Raw genomic sequence first — 20496 nt, forward strand, 5'->3', positions numbered from 1 at the left:
CCCATTTTCTTGCTTATGGTTTTCAAGGGTAACTGTAGGAAATGCTGGGAATTCAGTATCCTAAGATAAGTGAAAAACAGGCTGGAGCAGCCTGGCATCTGTTCTAGTCTCCTCTACCTATTCCTATTCCAGAAACAGAATGTCTTTCAATGTTTTAGTCCAATGTGTTACCCCTCATTGGAGGATAAAGCCCAAGGCAGGGTGCTTTCTGGAGTCCCTCAGCTTCAGTACAAGTGGAACAAATGTGGATGAATCTTTATCTGTCCAGGACAGCTTTCCTCAGCCTTGGAGAGCTGGCTTATGATGAGTACTGGGCTGCTGTTGTGTTGTCCCTTGCTGCCTTTCAATATATAACAGCAAAATAACTTCATGGAACCTGTTATGTGAGTGTTTTATTTCACAAGACTCAACCAAGTTTGTGACCAGTGAACTTGTTTCATAGTAATATCTGTGAAATATTTATATTTTACCCATACTCTTGATAGATTAACATGGCATAGATTTCTAGGGCAGAAACTACATTTCCTTCAGAAATTTAAGATATTTTTCATTGCCTTCCAGTTGTTACTGATGTTTTTGAAAAGCCCAAAGATTGTGTTAATTCTTGATCTTGTGTATATGATCTTCTTATTTTTTCTTACTTTGAAAGATTTTAGAATTTTTTTCAGTGTTTTAAAACATGATCAAGTGTTATGTATTGAATTTTTGACCCTCTTGTGCTGCCATTCAGTGAATGTTTTCAATTAGGAAATGCATATCTTTAATTTTGGGGAAAATTCTTTGTTTTTTTTTGTTTTGACAATTTCTTTCCAATTTTTTTCCTGTGTGGAAATCCTATCTAATGGGTTTTGTTGACTTCTTTTCTCCCTTGTTTAACTTGTTTAACTTTTTTTTCCACTGTACTTTTCTGCCTTTGAATTTTTTCTCCTACTTTCTGGAAGATTTCCTCAACTTCCATCATTCTTTTGAGATTTGCGTTGGGACTTAAATTTTTTTTCAAGAATACCTTTTCGTTGCCTATAAATAGTTTCTTTGTTTGATATCCTTTTCTTAGAATATCCATTCTTTCTCATTAAGGTTGTGGTCTCAGCTGTGGTTTGCATGCGGCACCTCCAAAACTCAGGTGCTGAAACTTAATGGCCAATGTGTTGGTATTAAGATCTAAGATCTGTAACGGGTGGTTAGGTCATGAGGTACTCTCCCTGCTGAATGGGATTAGGTGCCTTCACATGGCAGGACTTACCTGAGGAAGTTTTTCTCTTTTCCTCTCCAACCTTCTGCCATGTGAGTACGCAGCATTCCTCCCTCTAGAGGACACAGCATCAGTGTGCCATCTTGGAGGAGAAGGGCAGCCCTCGCCAAAGAACCCAACCTGCTGGTGCCCTGATCTTAGACTTCCTAGCCTCCACTACTGTGAGGAGGTGAGTCTCTGTAACCTACCCACTTTCAGGTTGTGTTGTTATGTTGCACAAAACAGAATAAGACATCTTCTATGCTATATTTTTGAGCCACTTATAGAAGGTTTAATACCTTCTATAATTCAGAAAGAAGCACTAAAAAGTTGATTGTAAATTGAGACTATTTTTCTTTCTCTGGAAGGTTTTAGAGTTTTCTTTTTCCCCCAGTGTCTTCATTGTCATAGTGTCTTGATATAAGCTTTTCCCCCTGATTTCTATGTGTTAAGTAAGCTACTCAAGTATTAACAAATACATTAATTTAGCTGGTTTTTGTTGGGGAAGATATAAAATACTAGCACCTGGGTCTTGTCAGTTTCTCTAGAGGGAAATTTTCTTTTGCCTTTCTTAGGAGTGCCTGTTTTGGGGGGTGGGATCATAGGAATCCAATGAGGAAGCAGGCTGACATTCTCAAATTTCAATATCGAGAGTTCAATTTTTGGTATAATACTCTCATTTGAGCCTTTTTCTTTTCATATTTTATCATTGTTAGCCATCATATTGTGCAAGAAATGTGGAGCTTCAAGGCATTACACATGCATTATATTCAGTCATATAATTTATAGTTTATCTTGTACAGTTAGTGACTTCAGATTATTCCTTTTACTATTTTAAATAATTTCAATTAATATAAAGAGAACAGATGTCATGTATTTCATAGAAGATGAAAGATACCTTCTAAGATAGCTTCTGAGAAAATACCCTTACTTCCATCTCTCCCTCTCCCTCTAAATCCCCCTCCCTCCCTCCCTCCCTCCCTTCCTTCCTCCCTCCCTCCCTCCCTCCCTTCCTTCCTTCCTTCCTCCCTCCCTCCCTCCCTCCCTCCCTCCCTTCCTTCCTTTTTTCCCATTTAATTTACTATTCCATTTAATTTGACAAATATTTCTGGTGCCTTTGATATACATCAAGCTCCATGTGACTTAATATCCCTAACTGCTTTAAAATATATTAGGATTTTGTTTTTTAGGAGTAAATGAGATGAAAGACCCAGAGATGGCTACTTTAAGATATGAATTTTTATCCCAGTTCCTAACAGGAGCAGATGTATCATGTACATGGCAGTACTAAGGTCAGGTGGTGGTGGAGGGAGTGAGAGGAAAGTGGGGGTCTGAGTCTTTATTGTGGCTTTTGAGGGAAGGAACGTGTAAGGCAGGGTAGCCAAGCAAAGAAAGTTTAAGACTGGATACTTTGAATATTTCCAATGAGTTCCTGGCTATAGGAATGGTGTAACATTGTTTGGTACCTGGCCCATTGGTGATTATGGACAGGAAATAAGGTCCTGAACTTCAGGAGCCTGATCAAAGATGAACAGAGACTGTGGAGTTGGGATGTGTTGGGTTGCATATCACAGGTATGCACAGGCCAGTTTGATGTCTCTGAGAGTTGGCTAATCCTGGGAGGAACAACATCTTCCAGGCACGGTCTCAAATGTTAAACACACTTCTGGGGAAGGGGGCGTAGTTCTAATGTCATAATGCACAAAGGGGCAACCACAATCTCCAACAGTTTAGTGTACACTTGAAAATAGCTAAAGGGAAGTGTTTACAGGTTCCCTACATATGAAACTGATAATATTTGTGGAGGTAGAATGGCTAAATACTCTGAGTTGATTGTTGCAAATTGAATACACATATTGAAATACAACACTATACCTCATAAATAAGTACAACTACGTCAAGCAAAAAGAATAAAAAAGTAAAATACAGAAGATTGGAAAATATAAAGAATACACTACACTTGAGGATCTTTCATCTAGCAAGGAGGAATGAAGTGTAAACAAATGATTGAAAAGAATTAGAATATTATTCATCCATTAAAAATGAAGGGACTTCTGTCATTTGTGACAATATGGTTGGAAATGAGGTTCATTATGTTAAGTGAAATAACCAAGGTATGGAAAGACACATACCATGTGATTTCACTCATATGTATAGTGTATAAATGTTGATTTCACAGAAGTAGAGAGTAGACTGACTGCTGATTATGAGAAGTAGGGGTGGTTAACGTAGGTTGCAGTGATGTTGGTCAAATACTAGATAGAAATATTTTATCAGGTATATGTTCTGTATTTCCACCAGTCTTTGGTGAGTCTTTTGTATTATTCTTTATAGCTCACACTTGAGTTAAAGAATGTAAGAGATATTTGATGAATGAAAATCCAAAATTTTTTCTTTGATCTTTCAAGAATTTTGTATTTGTACTTGAAGACTTATGATGGAATAATCTATTCTGAGTGATTTGACATTTTCAGGTGGCTTAGAACAGATGTGATTATGGTCCTCTAAGCGGAAGAGGGGATGAATAAATAAGAGTGTTGTCTTGTTTCAGATCTTATGAAAGCCATAAATCTACAGAACACTTACTATATCAAGGATAATTGTTTATAGCCATTTTCTATGTCCCCATGAAATGGTGGTCTTTCTACTTTTTACTTGTTGAACATTCTGGTTAGTGGTACGTTAATCCTGTGATTATAAAGTAAATTGAAAATAAGTCATTGCAAAAATTAAAGAAAAAAAGAAAGGAGGGGGGATTGAGGGAGAGAGAGAAGGAAGAATGGTTATCTTATAATTGTATTCTTTGAAATACATGAAAATTATTCCCTTCATATTAACGAAAATGTAAATTAAAAGAGAAAACAATTTATAGATGTGAACACCAATATACTAGAAAGGTCAGAATTATCTGGCAGAAATTTTAGACCAATCATGATAAAAGTGGTTCAATGAGCAAAATAGGAAACTGCTTGAAATAAAAGAAGCATTAGAAAGCCTCAGAAAAGAAATTCTTAAAGAAATAGATGTTAAACAGAAATAAGCAGAAATTATAGAATGGATGGATACAATAACCAAAATGAAAAATCCAGTGTAAGGACTGACAAGCATAACAGAGACAACAGGAGAAATACCAGAAAACTAGAAGACAGAATAGCACAAATTCCCCATTCTAACAGAGCAAAGAGACTGAAAAAAATATGAAAGACATTCAGGAACCTAAGGAACAATAACAAAAGATTTAACATTCATGTCACCAAATTCACAGAAGGAAATGATAAAAGGGAGGGCTGAAAAAATACTTAAATAATGCTGCAGACTTTCTGAATTTTGCAAGAGAAATATACCTACAGGTTCAAGTAACTTAGTGAATTCCACATAGGAGAAACTCAAAGAAATCCACACCAAGATATATCATAATGAAATAGCTGAAAACTAAAACAAAGTTGGCAGAAGAGGAAAAAAAAATGACATCCAACCTAAAATGAAAAGGCAATTCAAAATGAAAGCAGATTTATCATCATTAACAATGGAGGCAAAATGTTCAGTGTTTCGGCTTGTACCGTGGCTCACTTGGCTAATCCTCTGCCTGCGGCACCGGCACCCTAAGTTCTTGTCCCGGTTGGGGCGCAGGATTCTGTCCTGGTTGCTCCTCTTCCAGTCCAACTCTCTGCTGTGGCCCGGGAGTGCAGTGGAGGATGGCCCAAGTGCCAGGGCCCCTGCACCCACATGGGAGACCTGGGAGAAGCACGGGGCTCCTGTCTATGGATCGGCCCTGCTCTGGCCATTGTGGCCTTTTGAGTTGTGAACCAGCAGATGGAAAACCTCTCCCTCTCTCTCTCCCTCTCTGTAACTCTACCTCTCGAGTAAATAAACAAATCTTTAAAAAATGCATATAGAGGAAATGTTTAAGACAACTATATTATAAGTAGGGAAGAGTAAAAGCACATAAAGAGATGTGGGATTTTTATCCTCCTTTTTCACAGGTAAAAATGACAACTTTCATGATCTGTGGTTAAGTTGTTGATATACAATGTATACCTAGAACAACCAGTAACAAAACTGTGCAGAGAATGTACTCAAAACACCATAAATAAAACAGAATTCTAAAAATGTCTAAATAATCCATAGGGAGGCATGAAAAAGAAAAAACATAAATGAACAAGAGAAAGAACAAAAAACACAAGGAAAAAATGGCAAACTTTGGCCCTAATATATCAATAACTACATTAAATATCAATGGTATAAATGTACCAATTAAAATATAGAATTTGGGAAATTAGATTAAAAACATCTTGCAACTATAATACTATCTACAGGTGTCTCAATTCAAATATATTGATATAGGTGATTTTAAAATGAGAATAGTAAAAGATTATCTCTCCAAATAAACTATTAAATATCACCCTAAAATTAAATAGAGAATAGCTGGAGTGGTGGTATTATATTTTTAAAGATTTATTTTTATTTGTTTGAAAGACAGTGTGAGAGAGAGCGAGAGAGAGAGAGAGAAAGAGAGAGAGAAAGAGAGAGATCTCCCATCTGCTGGTTCATTCCCCAAATGCCTGCAAAGGATGGGGCTGGGCCAGGCTGAAGCCAGGAGCCAGAACTCCATTAAGGTCTCCCTTGTGGGTAGTAGGGGGCAAAGGACTTGGGCCACCCTCTGCTGCTTTCCCAGGTACATTAGCAGGGAGCTTGGTCGGAGGTGGAGCAGCTGGGACTCCTGTGCATTGATATGGGATGCCAGTGTTGCAGGCAGTAGCTTAACATGTTGTGCCACACCCTCAAGCCAAGTGGTGCTGCTAATATCAGACCAAGTAGACTTCAGGGCAAACACAAACAAATGATTAGACACAGGGAGAAACATTAAATAATGATAAAATAGTGAATCCACCAACAAGATAAGCAATCTGTTCTTTAAAAGATTATTTATTTGAGAAGCAGAGTTAGAGACAGAGAGAGGGACAGATAGAGATCTTCCATTTGCTGGTTCACTCCCCAAATGGCCTCAATGGCCAGAGCTAAGCTGAACTGAAGCCAGGGTCCAGAAGCTTCTTTCAGATCTCCCAAATGGGTACAGGGACTTTTGCACTTAGGCCATCTTCTGCTGCTTTCCCAGCCCATAAGCAGAAAGCTGGATTGGAAGAGGAGCAGTTGGGACATGAACTGGCACACATATGAGATGCTGGCACTTCAGGCTGAGGCTTAACATACTACTCCACAGCACCAGCCCCGATAAAAAATCTTAATATATGTGTACCACATAACAAAGTTGTTAGATATGTGAGATAAACACTGGAAGAATTAAATATATATATATATATATATATATATATATATAAATTTCCACAATTATTGTTGGGAACTTCAACATACTTCTCTCAACAACTGATAAAACAACTAAATAGAAAATCAAAGAGAATAGAAGAACTCATTAGCATTATCAACCAATAGAATCTAATCAATATCAATAGAATAAATAATAGGAAAATATGCATCCTGTTCAAATCAAATGTCAGTGGAACATATAGCAAGATAAATCAAATCTAGGATATCAAAGAAGCCTCATTAATTTAAAGTAATTGAAATAATAATTTGTTCTTTGATCAAAAGGAATCAGATATAATCAGTAATAGAAGGATAAGTGGAATTTTTATAAACACTTGGAAATGAAACAACACACCTTTCAAAATCCATGGGTTAAAGAAGAAGTCTGAAGAGGGGAAAGCTCAGCATTGAACTGAATAAAAGTGCAAATATAATATGTCAATAATTCGCATGAAACAGCTAGAACAGTACTGAGAGGGAAAGTTAATACATTTACTAAATGCATACATCAGAAAAGAGGAAATACTTCAAGTAACTAAGTTACCAATTTAAGAACACAAAAGAAACTCAAAAGCAGACAGAATGAAATAATATAGATTAAATCAGAAATTAATGAAATTGAAAACAGAAAAATAATAGAGAAAAATAATGAGGGGAAGGGGTTTGGTGCCCTGGAGTTACCACTTGTTATGCCTGCTTTGCTCTGTATTTGAGCCAAACTCCTCTGGTTCTGATAGTTTCCTGCTAATACACACCCTGAGAGGTACCAGGCTCTAGTACTTAGGTCTCTGCCACCCAAGAGAGACCCTATTTGAATTCCCTCTTCCTGGCTTTGGCCTGAGCTGGTTGTTGTAGCATTTGGAGACTGAATAAATGGATGGAAGATTCTCTCTCTCTCTCTCTCTCTCTCTCTCTCTCTCTCTCTCATACACACACACACACACACACACACACACTAGTAAAATGAAAATAAAACAATGAAACAAAGAGATGATCCTTTGAAAAGATTTACAGACTTGTTAAACCTCTAGCAAAACTAACAGAGAAAAACAGGAGAGGACACAAGTTATCAGTGACAGGAATGAAACAGGATACCACTACTGAGTCTGCAGACATCACAGAATAATAAAGAAATATTATAAATAAGTCTACATGCACAATTGTAACAATTTTGACAAAATGTCTGAAATTCTCAAAAAAAAGACTTCAAACTACCACAGTTCATCCAAAATAAAGGAGATAGTTTGAATAAGTTTATGACTATTAAAGGAAATTTAATTTGTAATTTAAAATTTTTCTGTAGAAATCTCCAGATCCACATGATTTTAAGATCAATACTACAATTATTGGTGAAAGGCTGAATGATTTCTTCCTGAAAGCAATAACACAAGGTTATCCACCTTCCCCTCTTTTAATTTTTATTTATTAATTTTTATTTATTAATTTTTATTTATTTCAAAGTTAGACAAACTCAGAGATGCAGACACACACACACAGAAACACAAACACACACACATGGGGGGACAGGGGCACCGAGAGAGACTGAGAGACTGAGAGAGATATCTTTCATTTACTGATGCCTGCAACAGCTGGGACTGGGCAATGCCAAAACCAGGAGCCCAGAATCCAACCTGGGACTCCTACATGCGTGGTAATAACCCAAGTACTTGAAGAATCACATGCTGCCTCCCAGGGTTGGCATTAACAGGAAACTGGATTTGGAACTGGAGCCATGATTCAAACAAAGAAACTCTAATGTGGAAAGTGGGCATTCCAAACTATGTCTTAACCACTGTGTCAAATCCGCTTCTCTTGGTCAACATAGATCTTGAGGTTCTGGTCCATGCAGTAATGCCAGAAAAGGGAACATAAAGCCTATAAATTGAGGGAAGAAAATAAAACTGTCCCAACTTTTGACATTACATGATTTGTAGAAAATCCTAAGGAATCTATAAAAAATCCTGTTTTGATGAGTAAGTATGTTTACCCAGATCACAATTTACAGTATAAGCATTAAAAATTAAATTGCACTTCTCTATATAAATAATGCCTGAGGTTTTCAAAATATATCATTTTCAATCACTAAAAAGAAAAGTAAAAATATTTCCATATAAATCTAATCAACAAGTACAGTTCTTTTATGATCAACATTAAGTACTGATGAAAGAACTCATAAAAGGTCTAAAAAAGTTTACATACATAGTATATTCAAAAGTCAGAATATTGAATAAAGGTGTCAATTCTCCCCAAATTGCTATAGACGTTTTGACACGATTCCCATCAAATTCTAGCAATATTTTTTGTATATACAGACAAGATAATTATAAAATGTCTATGAAAAGGTAAAAGAATTACAATAGTTAAAATACCAGTGAGAAAGAAAAATTAAGAGGGAATATGTCTATTCATTTTAAGTCTTAGCGAAGATCTATAGTAGTTCAATGTAAAGTTATGGAACATTAAGAAAAATGAATGCGAGAATCATCCAGATTTTGAGTTCAGCATGTGTTCTTGGACTTGGAACCAGTAGAACAAACTATAAATGAAAAACATGACATACTGGTTTTCATCACAATTAAAATGTTTTATTTCATAAAAGGCCTTAACCAGAGCATGAGAGGAGTAACTCCCGAGTAGAGGAAAATATATGCAAAAAGCTTATTCAAGTAAGGACACATATCTATACTATGTAAAGAATTCTCAAAATTCATCACTACAAAGGGAAGTAATTGACTAGAAAAGTAGGTAAAGAATGAACAAATATTTCATTAAAGAGAACATAAAAATAGAAAGCCAGCAAGTGAAATTGTGTTCACCACTGCTAATCAATGAGATTCTACTATAAATCTATCAGAATGCTAAAATTAAAAAAAAAAATAACATCGTCAAATGGTGGTGAGAATGTGCAAAAACTGCATTACTCATACATTACTGGTGAGAGTATAAAATGGTGTAGCCTCTCTGGAAACATTTTAGAACTTTCTCAAAAATCTAAACTCTGACTTTAAATTCCATTTTCCTACAGCCTTTCTGAAAGATCCATATATATATATATTATATACATAAATATAATACATAAATTTGTACATACATATTCATAAGAACTTCTGTGTTTATATGAATAAGCCTCAATACAATTATGATAATGTTTCAGTTGATAGCAAACTGTATATACAGTGATGGTCTCTCCTTATGTCTTTGCCATCATAGCATTCATAACACAATGTATTAGTCATGCATTTGTGGTGATGTTGATGTAGACAAACTTACTGCACTACCAGTTACAGAAAGATACAGCAGAACAAGTATATTCGGTACCTAATACTTCATAGTTGTAATATGTGGCTGTTACTAATTTTCATTACTATGTTATACCTTTTATCACTTTGAGTATACCCTTTACACTTATTAAACATGTACTGTAAAGCAGTGTACTATTTACACCAGCAACAGCCTCAGACACTAGTGCTTATTGCATCTCTTGACTGCATCAAGAGTCCACGTTGAATGATCAGTCTATACCATGTAGAATTGTGGAACTATATTCCATATTTGTGAAACAACAAACTTTCCTGATGTACTTTTCAAACATGTCCATTTATTAATCAACTCATGACTTTAGTTACCAGATATTTATTTTAAAAAAGTTTGTTGCCCTGTGGTTTATACACATTCAGATACATGTGGTAAATTTTTGATATTTGAAGATTCATCATTCACAGTATCTACTAGGACCTAAGAAATCCAGGGCATATATGACTTTAGTTTGGTGAATTCATGGATTTTATTTGTACTTTGCAAATCTGGTGTGTCTTAACATGTTACTGGCTAGCGAGTGAGCAATCACAACACTATCTTATGGATTGTCACTCTATATATTTTATATTACATGTATTCTTATTCCACATACATCTTTGTATTCTATATCATTTATATTAACATTTTATAATATAAAGTTTCTTCTTTTGAAAAATGGTCATTAAATAAGAAAAAGATGCTAAAATGTAGTTAGTTTTCAATGTTAGGATATACAAGTAGAGACAAAATATTAATAAAGGAGCAAGTCAGGAGTCTGTAAAAATGCCTTTATGTTTATAAAATTTGGAGGATTTATCCTGGCTTTGAGATATATGCCTTGAAAATGTAACTGTTACAGAAAGAAATATAAAATGTGAATTTTAGAATATGAAATAATTTTCATAGCAGAAGACATAATATGTTATATGAAAATTTTCAGTAATGTAAAGATAAACCTAATAATTATTTTAACATTACTAAGGTAAGCCAATGACATTGACATTACACAAACTTGATGTTAGTATTTTTAAAATACCATATCAATACAGAAGTATTGTCTGAGACATTATTTCTGTATACTTTGTAGTTTCTCCATTTTCTTACTCCCTTGTGTAATTTTTTGTTATTAAGACTATAGCTTTGATTACAGAGCAAAGAATTTCTTTCAGTTGCATACATGTTAAGCGAGCTTTGCTATCAGATGCTGTAGATGCTCTCTATTCCCTCCCCCAGTCACCATGAAGAGCAGTTTAATGATCTGATTATATTTAGAGGAAGTAATATTGATGTATTAATAAGTACCTGTTGCAAAAATAATCAATATAATTTCGTCTTTAAAGGTAACACATTGTATAGATGTTTTAAACATTCACACAAATGATAGAAGAAAATATATATTATATTTGTTTTACTTTTTAGTGTATTTAAGACTATATCCTTCAAACATTTATAGATTCCAATTTTATTGAGTTTGACTATTATAAATATATAACTTGGAAAATATGTTTTCATAGATTCTTTCATTGAAATTTTGTACAATTTTTACTTCAAATTTAGTCTACCTTGAGCATGTCACATAGAAAGTTGTGGTTCCACAATTTTGTTTAATGTGAGTGTTCAGTAGCATACCATGATGCTTGCTTGGATGAAGGCCGGCACATGCTAGGGAATCTCTGGGCATTTCAACACATAATCCTAATACCCACATATAAGTGATGTGAAATTTATACTTAACCCTGACAATGTTTGGTATGCATTTTATTTTCATCATCTGGGGACAAATAAAGTTGAGAAAAGCATGAGAATGATTTATGGAACTTTCCAATTCCTTCAGGGAATAATTAAATGGTGTGCTACTCAGATTTTTAGAGTGAATTTCCCAGACCACAGTCAACTTTTTTCAATGTCCAGAAAAGGCCATTTCACTTTTCTTCAAAATGTGTTTAACTGAGTCTATATCCAAGTAGGAAAGGATTACAGTTTTTCTGAGGGAAGTTAGAGAGTGAAGGGAGTGGATGAAATTATATGCACTGCAGAATTCATTTTAATTTTGTTGTTTTCAGTCTCAGAAAGCTAGACTACAATTTTTCATCATTTATTCCACAAAAACAGAATTTCTACAGAGACCTTTAAGGTTGTGATTAATTTGTGTGCCTTTCTTATGCTCATCATGTAGGGAAGGGGAAATCATAATTGTGAAAAACAAAACCATAGGCTTAAGTTTTAGTTCTTGGCAGTGTTTTTATGCTCAGTCAAAAATGGAAAGCATTATTAGTTGTAAGGCAGAGATATAGTCTTTTTTTGTTAAAGATTTATTCATTTGAAGGCAGAGTTGCAGAGCGGCAGAGGCAGAGAGAGAGAGAGGGAGGGAGGGAGAGACAGAGAGAGAGAGAGAGAGAGATCTTCCATCTGCTTGTTCACTCCCCAGATGGCCGCAATGGCCAGAGCTGTGCCAATCTGAAGCCAGGAGATTCTTCTGGATCTCCCATGTGGGTGCAGGGGCCCAAGGTGTTGGGCCATCTTCTGCTTTCCCATGCCATAGCAGAGAGTTGGATTGGAAATGGAGCAGCCGGGACTAGAACAGGCACCCAACTGGGATACCAGCACTCCAGGTGGTGGCTTTACCCACTATGCCACAGTGCCGACCAGAGATATTGTCTTTCTTTCTTTTTTTTTTTTTTTTTTTTTGACAGGCAGAATGGACAGTGAGAGAGAGAGACAGAGAGAAAGGTCTTCCTTTTGCCGTTGGTTCACCCTCCAATGGCCGCCGCTGCCAGCGCGCTGCGGCCAGCGCATCGCGCTGATCCGAAGGCAGGAGACAGGTGTTTTTCCTGGTCTCCCATGGGGTGCAGGGCCCAAGCACTTGGGCCATCCTCCACTGCACTCCCGGGCCACAGCAGAGAGCTGGCCTGGAAGAGGAACAACTGGTACAGAATCCGGCGCCCCGACCGGGACTAGAACCCGGTGTGCCGGCGCCACTAGGCGGAGGATTAGCCTGTTGAGCCGCAGCGCTGGCGAGATATTGTCTTTCTTACCTACCTCAGAGCCATGCATGTTTATAAATATTTACTATCATTGTACATTTGTGGAGCTATAAGTTTAATTTTTTTAATTTTTAAACATAGTCTACAGTTAGTCTCCAGCTTTACTTTTGCTTTTCCTGCTGGATTTATCAATTCTTTTGAAAACTAGTTACTGTAAATTTACCTATTTCTGTTTGGAAATTAGACATTTTTCTTCATACATTTGGTTATATTATTAAATACATATTGGTTCACAATTACATCATCAGGCAATATCAAGTTATTCATAACAATGCTTTACCTCTGTAAACCTTTTGATCTAATGGTTATACTGTTTGCTATACTGCCCTTGTCATTTTCCAGTCTTCCGTTTTAAAACTTCCTATGCTGTTAAGTCCTCATGTATCTTTTTTTTTTTTTTTAATTTATTTGACAGGTAGAGCCACACACAGTGCGAGAGAGAGACAGAGAGAAAGGTCTTCCCTCCGTTGGTTCACTCCCCAAATGGCCGCAATGGACAGAACTGCGCAGATCTGAGACCAGGAGCCAGGTATCTCCTTCCAGTCTCCCACGCGGGTACGGGGGCCCAAGCACCTGCGCCATCCTCCACTGCTTTCCCAGGCCACAGCAGAGAGCTGGACTGGAAGAGGAGCAACTGGGACCAGAACCAGTGCCTATATGGGATGCCGGTGCCGCAGGTGGAAGATTAATCTCGTGTGCCATGATACTGGCCCCCTCATGTATCTTTAATTTGAAAGAATGTCTACCTTTGAACAATGTATTTTGTTTATGCTGATGATGATTTCACTTCCATCATCTTATTTCTTAATGAAGTAAGTCTTTACTTGTTTGGATTTTGGAGTTATTTTCACCTTTTTACTGCTGATTTAAGTTACGCTTTCTGGACTATTCGTTTGAACCAGTTTCACAGTAGTGACACTAATGTTGTATTGGGGTGAGTAATTCTTTAGGGCAGAAACTGCCTTCTGCTGTATTGCAGCATCCCTGACCTGTATTCGCCACATGCCAGCAGCACATCACTTCTTTCCAGTTGTGACAATCAAATATGTTTGCAGACTTGGCCAAATAGGGAAAGGTTTATTCCATAGGGGAAATATTATTCCTAGCTGGGAGCCAGTATTTTAAAGATTACCTGTAAATGGTTAAATGGACGTATATCTTATCAAAGCTTAAAATTTTTTTTGTTTCCTTATTGAATGGTTTACTTATTTGAAAGCTAGAGTGAGAGTAAGAATGAGTGAGTGATAAAAAGAGAGCTTCCACCGTTGGTTCACTTCCCAGATGTTGACAATAGACAATACTGGGTCGTGCCAAAGCAAGAAGCCAAGGAACAAGGAACTTCATCCAGGTCTCCCATGTGGGTCCCAAGGATCCAAGTACTTGAGCCATCATGTGCCATCTGCTGTCTCCTGGGATGCATAAGCAGAAAGTTGGACCAGAAACAGAGTAGCCAAGACTCATCCCAGCACTCTGATAGAGAATGTGGGCATCTCAAGATGCAGCTTAACCTGTGCTACAGCGCCAGCCCCAAAACCTACTGTTGTACTCCGTTATATATTCTGCCCAGATAAAATGAGAACCTTAAAACATTTGAATGCAATTTCCTTTTTGGTATTTTTTTTAAATGATGCTTCTTGTAAGTACTTAGTTTCCTACTACATATGGGTATCTTAAAACATGTTGATCTTCCCTAACATTTAAATGAAAATTGAGATTCTCTGAAGCAATTAGAAGATATTGCTGTATGTAGTTTAGTGTATAGTATTGCTCATGCAATGTCATCTGACAGTCTGGTGGTCATTACTTGGAACTAATTTATATTCTCTTAAGTCTTTATTATTTTCTAGCTATTTTTGATGCTGTCTGGTATCATTATAATTTCCCTACTCTATTTGGGGATTTGTTTTAAAATTATCCTTCTCAGAACAAGTATTTTTAACCTGAGTATATATTCTCCCTTAAACTCTGAAAAATTCTCCAATATTAACTAATAAAGTTTTACTTTCCTCTTATTTTTCAGAATCTCTCCTAGAAACATATTAGAAATAAATTGGTTAGAACATTTCATTCCTTTTTTAAAAAGATTTATTTTATTTACTTGAAAGACAGAATTACAGGAAGAGGTAGGGAGAAATAGAGAGAGAGACAGAGAGAAAGAAGTCTTCCATTGCTTGTTCACTCCTCAATTGGCCGCAATGGCTGGAGTTATGCCGAACTGAAGCCAAGAGCCAGGAGCTTCCTCTTGGATTCCCAAGAGCTGGTGCTTCCAGTGTTTTCTGTGTCTCTCAGGTTACAATTATTCCTCCAGAGAACCATGTAGACCAGATACCTTTTGGCCTATACATCAAGACCAGTGTGCAGTCTCATTCGTCCTTTGGAACAAATAAATTAACCCTAAAAAATTTTTAACTTTTTTTGCAGAGCTCAATTCCATTTTCTACACATCAGGCACATGTCTGTCATCAGTGGCTCAGTGAAGCTATCAAAAATCCAACCCTTTTAACACAGCAAATTAAGACACTCTGTATGATATTTGTTTCAGTTCTTATCCAATATTTCTTTATTTTTCTTACCTCCTGACACCAGGGATAATGGATTTTTATTTTTACATTTTACCTCGAATTTAAATTTTATTGGTTATGTTTTTTCAATATAATTTTAATACATGTTCTATATTTGAATTAGGAAGAAAGGTTGTCCACATGAGTTTTCCATGTTCACTAGAAATCATTTGATTTTTTTGTTGAAAAAAATATATAATATTTTTTGAGATAACATTTTAATTTACATTATAGTCAAAGGCTTAATACTTCACTAAGAGTTCAGTAAGTAAAAACTTAAAAAAAAATAATTCAGCAGAAATACAAGCAAGAGCTATAAACAATAGTCAAATGAAAAGATGCCCATCTCACTCATGTACAGTGAATTTTAAAATAATCAATGATCATTAAAACTATAGCAGTATGTCTCTCCTAACGATTGGTTTGACCAAGATATAAAACAGTTTGATAAAACTGTATTTGTAGCAATATTGATGCACAAAGACATTTAATTTTTTTAATTGATTTTTTTTTCTTTTTAAAGTTTAGCCCCCATATATAAAGGAGAATGTGCAGTATTTGCCTTTCTGTGTCTGCTTATTTCACTGAACGTGATGTCCTACAGTTATATACACTTTGATAAAAATGGTAGAACTATCTTCTTTTTATAGCTGAATGATATTCTACTTTTCATTTTCCTTCCCCCTTATTACCCTGTTATGCTAAATATGTGGATTTTACCAACTGATTGCAGAATAGTCCGGCTTCCAATAGGGCTTAGTAGGAGACTGGAGAGATGGGAGGGCAGGTAAACTAGGAGATTGGAATATGTGTTTCACTGTCTCCATATTTCACAGCTAATTGAGTCTTGGCAGAGCTCTTGTGAGGGGGTTTCATAGCAGTAACCTCTGTAGATTCCAGGAAACTCTTAGTTGACCTTGTCCTTTTTGCAGGTTTTGGGGCAGAAATAGTTCTCCATTGTTCCTAACTGTGGATATCTGAACTGTCTTTGGTTTTTCTATACCCTGCCCACACTTTGGTAAAACACTACTTATAGTATTTCCTTGTGTTCAATTTTTTTTATTTATTATCATTGATTTTTTTTTTTTGCTAAGTCCTTGATTAATAGATTTTTACCAAAGGTACTTTTTCTTTTTCCCTGTGTTTCTTCACTGTTGGTAGGGAGATGACCTATCTAATGCAGCAAAATGTGTTTGGAGTGTCCTTAACCATTGTTTGTTAAAAATGTGCTAGTCAATTCTGTTTTTCAAGATCTTAGCTTAAATTTAGAAAATTCATATTATATGGCTTTATGAAAGCAATATTTCTCCTGTCCCATTGTGCGGCTCTTCAGTATTCTTCTCTATAATATTCAGTACCACTTGTAATGCACATATTTAGCTAACCAAGTCACATTCTGTGTAAGAAGAGGTTAGAATGTCAATTAAGGGATACATGGATTCAAAAAAGTTCTGTTTGTATAAATGAATTATGAAAATGATCATTTGAAGATGTACTTGAGATGTTAAAACCAAGGGAAGGACTTAATACTGAGAAAGTTAGACTATAAAAAGACTTGCAGAAGCATTTTGCTTCCAATATGACCAATGCTTTTTGGGTGGATAAAACCCACCAGCCTTTGAAGAAGCATAAATAAAATGACTATCTATGGCATTCATGAGTGAAAAAAAGCAGCCAGAAATCACAAGGAGAGGGCAATTGAAAGAAAGAAACAAAACGGTAAGCTTCTTGTTTTAAAAACTCCTTTTCTAGGAGCAGTTCCAGTTTGTAGCTCCAGGGATAGATAAAATCCTAATGAAAAACCCTCAACATATGTGCTTGAAGAATCTGAAAACAAGGTTCTACAGGTAAATCTAATCACTGGAAACTGAGGAAAGAAAATACTAGATAAGGAGAAAGTTAGAGAAGAGGAACCCAGATTCTGTGTTTAAACTCAAATTCTCCAGCCACCTTGCCAGGCTAAAAATAATTGAAATGAGATTTGAGTTGCTATGCACAGCAGGGAGACTGAAGTGTGCAGTATGTGTTCAGCCAAACTAAATGCTTGCTTTGAATTGTAATGATAATAAAATAAAAATAAATATTTGCAATTTTCTTACTGAACTTTGCAGTTTAGGGTGGTGGTTGCTTTTCTTTAATTCCAGTTTTTTTATTCCTCTCTAGTTATTTAAGATGTTCTCTTGAATTTCCATTTCATCTTTGTATAATCCAGATATCATGTCTTACCTTTTTTGCACCATGTATTACATTTTGTCATTATTTGCAAAGAACAGAAGTACTCTGAATATAGCTCAGCAGAAAAAAGATATGTCATTCAATTCATAGATACACAAGACAGAAGAAAACAGGTACATTATATGCAGACTGAGCCTGAGTATTAGAAATCCAGGAGATCTAAAATGATTAATATATTTCTTTTTGTCAAGCTACGTGATATTTGCTCCTCTTTGCAATCTTATATAGAGACCACCACCTTGAGTCTATGAGATGCTTGGCCTGCACAATAATGTGATTCATTTTCTGAGACAAATGATCTGGAAAAAAAAATCAGGGAAGGCGACTTTATGTATTGGCCAGCTTTGGTTCCATTAGCAGTGATTGGTGAGATACACATAGGGTTGGGGGCAGTTGAAGGGGAATGGATGAGTGCATTACCTGGCCCCTATAGCAGGGCTTTGGGCTGGAACAGATTTTCAAGAAGAAGGTGAGAAAATTTTCAAGTATGGATAGTGCAATCTATGAAATCAGAGACTATTGAAGCTAAAAGTATTCTATTTTTCCATCCCCAAAAGCATATTTGTATAGTTCTAGGTAGTGGCCTATTTGGTTGCTAAGGAACTTAATACATGAGTTTGCTCATCTTCAGATTTCATAGCATCTGATTTGATTCATAGTCTTTTTTTCTACTTGTGGTAACGAATAGCATTGATATTATCACTGCACTTACTCCTCATGTAGGATCTTTGTCCTTAGTGTGCTGTACATTGAGATTTAATGCTATAACTAGTACTCAAACAGTATTTTTCACTTTATGTTTCTGTGTGGGAGCAAACTGTTGAAATCTTAATGTATGCTAAACTGATCTTCTGTATATAAAGAGAATCGAAAATGAATCTTGATGTGAATGGAAGGGGAGAGGGAGTGGATAAGGGGAGGGTTGCAGGTTGGAGGGATGTTATGGGGGGAAGCCATTGTAATCAATATTCTGTACTTTGGAAATTTATATTCATTAAATAAAAGTTAAAAAAATAAAAAAAATAAATTCTCCATATTGTTTTCTCTTAACTCCTGAATATTCTTTTTTTAATTACATCAGAGATATAAATAGAAAGTAGGGAAGATATGAGAGAGAGAGAGAGAGAGAGAGAGAGAGAGAGAGAGAACCTTAACGAGTTGGGAAGAGGAATTAATATCAAAGAAAAGACTCTAGTGGGATATATGAAAATGTTAGTAATGCTTAAGTCTAGGTATAATTTTTATGAGTTATTTTTGTACTTAAAAATACCCATTAAGGGTGGGTCTGTGGTGCAGCAGTTAAGTTGCACTTGAGAAAACTGCATCCCATATCAGAGTACCAGGTTTGAGTCCCAGATCTGCTGTGTCAGATCTAGCTTGCTACCAATACACAGTCTGTGAGATGACAGGTGATGGCTCAAATACCTGAGTCTCTGCCACCCATTTGAGAGATCCAGATTGGGTTCCCACCTTTGGGCTTCATCCTGGTCCAGCCATTGCTGGGAAATTGGGAATGAGTTAGCAGATGGAAGATCTCTCTCCATCTGTCTCCTAGCCTTTCAGTTAATATGAAAATAAAATTTAAAAACATGTTGAAAAATGCTATTCTTACTTGGTATTCCTTTAGTAATAGAAAAATCAACTTTATAGAAGTATCTAATTCTAAGGACACAGGAAAAATAATTTTGTAAATAATAATGGGGTAGAAATAAGTGACCAAAGTCATAAAAGCAAATTTCTTATTTGTAAATGAGATGAAATAAAGACCTTTCAAAACAAACAGAAGTTGAAAGAATTTTTTTACCACTTGTTCAGCCTTCCAAATGATTCTTAAGTATGTGCTACACACAGAAACAGAAAATGATAATCAATATTATGAAAGAATGTGAAGGCAGTAAATCTCCTAATAAACGTATAAAGGAAATACTAGGAATATTTATGGAAAAATGGTAGGACCAAGTCACTACTTACCAATAATAACCTTGAATGCGAATGGCTCAAGTTCTCCAATTAAAAGATACAGACTGGCTGAATGCATTAAGAAATAAGATCTATCTAGTTGCTGACTACAAGAAACAGACCTCACCAACAAAGATACACACAGACTGAAAGTGAAAGGATAGAAAAAGTTATCCCATGCTAATGGGAAACAAAAAAAGAGGAGGTGTAGCCATCCTAATATCAGATAAAATAGACTTTCACATAAAAATTGCTACAAGAGACAAAGAGAATTATGTAATGAATAAATGATCAATTCAAAAGGAAGATGTGACTATAGTAAATATATATGCACCCAATGCCAGGGTTCCAGGGTATTTAAAACAAATATTAGTGCATCTAAAGTGAGACATAGACTCAAATAAAATAGTAATGAGGAAATTCAATACCCCACTTTCATCAATGGACAGAGCAACTAATCACAAAATCAACAGAGACAATAGACCTAAACTACACTATGGTCCAAATGAACCTAGCTGGTATCTACAAACATTTTATACCATAGTTGACAAAGAGCATCAGTGCATGGAGCTTCCTCTAGGTAGACCATAAGCTAAGCCATAGGGAAGTCTCAACAAGTTCAAAAATATTGAAATCATACCATGTTTCTTTTCTGACTACAATGGAAAGAAGCTGGAAATTAACAACTTAAGAAACTAGAATATATGCAAGCACGTGAAGACTGAACAATATGCTCCTGAATGAACAATGGGCCATAGAAAAATTTTCCTAATAAAGAATGAATATGACTACATAACATAGCAAAACTTATAGGATATAGAAAAAGCAGTTTGAAAAGGAAGTT

General features: G+C 35.8%; 1 long non-coding RNA gene across 1 annotated transcript; it reads left to right on the forward strand.

The window, feature by feature from the left end:
* Nucleotides 1-1182: 1182 nt before the first annotated feature.
* LOC149127106 (uncharacterized) lies at nucleotides 1183-17339 on the forward strand. Its single transcript, XR_016232632.1, has 2 exons — nucleotides 1183-1421; nucleotides 13313-17339. It is a non-coding gene; the product is annotated as an uncharacterized LOC149127106 (long non-coding RNA).
* The last annotated feature ends 3157 nt before the right edge of the window (nucleotides 17340-20496 follow it).

Source organism: Oryctolagus cuniculus, chromosome 4 (assembly GCF_051225735.1).
Source record: "Oryctolagus cuniculus isolate XC-2025 breed Fujian yellow rabbit chromosome 4, ASM5122573v1, whole genome shotgun sequence".
Taxonomy (NCBI): domain Eukaryota; kingdom Metazoa; phylum Chordata; class Mammalia; order Lagomorpha; family Leporidae; genus Oryctolagus; species Oryctolagus cuniculus.